Source organism: Arachis duranensis, chromosome 4 (genome assembly GCF_000817695.3).
Source record: "Arachis duranensis cultivar V14167 chromosome 4, aradu.V14167.gnm2.J7QH, whole genome shotgun sequence".
NCBI classification, from domain to species: Eukaryota; Viridiplantae; Streptophyta; class Magnoliopsida; order Fabales; family Fabaceae; genus Arachis; species Arachis duranensis.
Genome location: NC_029775.3, coordinates 27,683,138 through 27,685,499, shown reverse-complemented (window position 1 = coordinate 27,685,499; position 2,362 = coordinate 27,683,138).

Genomic DNA, 2,362 nt, shown 5'->3' with positions numbered 1-2,362 from the left:
TATGTCATGTATCCCGTTAAGTCCAGATAATTAGAAGTTTAAGAGAAATTGTTTTCAAGGTGCTATTCAAGTAAAGAGCTTTTCCAAGTTATACAAGATTTTAATTAGAACAAGGGTCATACTTCCGTTCCACCCAAATTCATAAGATAAAGAATGAAAACAATTCTTAAATATAAATCAATACATGAATTAAAATAGAAAAATAATAGTATCAATTCATACAATAGACAGAGCTCCTAACCTTAACAGTGGAGGTTTAGTTGCTCATGGTTCAGAGAAAAAACTAGGATTCTGAAAAACTGTAAATTGTGGAATGAGGTAGAAGAGAGGAGAATAGCCCGAAGGGCTGATTCTTTTCCTTTTTATATCTAATCCTAATTAATATAAATAATATTTTCTAAAAATTAAATAATATCTTTTCCTATTTATAAAAGAAATAAAGTTAAATCAAAATTTATTAATTGCTTCTCGTGTAGCCTCTAGACGTATTGGGGACCACTTGTTTCATTAAGGGCCACGCTGAACTTGAGAATTTTCAAGTTCAACGTGGAGGAGGCAGTGGCTTCTTCGTTGGTTTTCCTTTAAGTCCATGCTGAACTTGGATTAACCCAAGTTCAGCGTGTGGTGATATGCACATTCCCCTTTGGAGTTTCTTCAAGCTGGCGCTGAACTTGGAGATCTTCAAGTTCAGCGTGGAGGAGGCCAAATCAAATGGAAAAAAGGGTATACTATTATATATTGTTGCAAATCTCTAAAAGTTAGCTTTCCAATACCGTTGGAAAAACATCAATTGGATCTTTGTAGCTCAAGTTATTGCTGCTTGAGTGCAAGGAGGTCAGGGTTGACAGCATCATTCGCTTTCTTCCTTTTCTGCTATAAAACTCTGTCAAATCCATTCGAATGCTACCTGAAATAAACAGAAATTGTACACAACTCAAAGTAGCATTCATAGTGGCTAAAATATATTAAATCTTGATTAAACTTAGCAATTCAAGTGCAAATTTACTAGGAAAAGACAGAGAAGATGTTCACGCATCACAACACCAAACTTGAATTGTTGCTTGTCCTCAAGCAACCAAAATTAGTACATGATCAAGATGTGAATTTTTATGAGAAGCCAGAGTTCAGTTATGCTCATGTCTCTTCTTAAAGTGGGGTTTTTCTATTGTAATTTTGAACAGTTTTGGTCTCACTCTCTTTTGAATCAGAGGAATGTCACTGTCATTCAAAATCAGAATCCGTATCATATTATGAATTCTCTTATCTTTATACTTCAGTTTTAATCCTTGAATATAGCAAATTTCCTTTAATTCTCTTTTTCTTGGTGCTTTGCACCTTGAGCCTAGCTGTGACTTTAAATGTTTTGTCTCAAGCTTCACTTGACACAAAAACACCATAAACACTTGACTGGGAAACTCTCTTTAAGTTCTGATTTTTCTTTCAATTCCTCCCAGACAGTGGTGCTCAAAGCCTTTGGCATACTCTGCTAAATGTATTTGGCCTTGACTCTAGATATTCTGTCTCAAGGATTACTTGACACAAGAACACCACAAGCATATGACTATGGAAGCAACTCTTTGAGCTTTTAATCATGTCAGACCTCCCTTGTCATTGATGCTCAGAGCCTTGGACTTTGTTCTTATTTTTCTTTTGCTTCAAAGATTAAATTTTGTTGCTTCAAAGAATTCATAATAGTTCTCTAAATTCCTGTTCCTCAAACACCAACATCCTTTGATTCAAATCCAAATATGCACTGTTTATGTCATGCATTCAGAATCACAACAATACCACCACATTTAAGTAAACCAGACTAATCTTAAATATAAACTCAATTTCTCATGCATTACATCTTTTTCTTCTTTCTTTTCTTTTAATTTCAAGCTCAGTGAGAAATACATGAGACACCCTTCAGAATTAAAATCAAATATCAAAATAAAAAAAACATCGAATTAAACTAGACCTAGGAATTGAAATAACAAATGATCATGCAATAACTAAAACAAAACAGCATAAAACCGGAACATAACATAGTAAGAACGGGAAAGAATATAGAATGAAAGGAACTCAACTACCTCAGTTATGTTGGTGGCCATCTCATTCCTCAGGCTGTGCTCCTCCGTGAAGATGTTTCACCTCCTTTGGTGCCATTAAAATAAACAGAAAAGTCACAAGCAAAGCGACAATACCAAACTTAAAAGTTTGCTTGTCCTCAAGCAAAGAAAAACTGAACACAGGGAGGGACATAAAAAGAAGTACGGAGGAGTAAAAACAAATAGTAATGCAAAAGAAGCCGAAAATAATAAAAGGACAAAAAAGATAAAAAGTAAAACTTATTTTTTTTGTCTTTTTTTACAGATATATA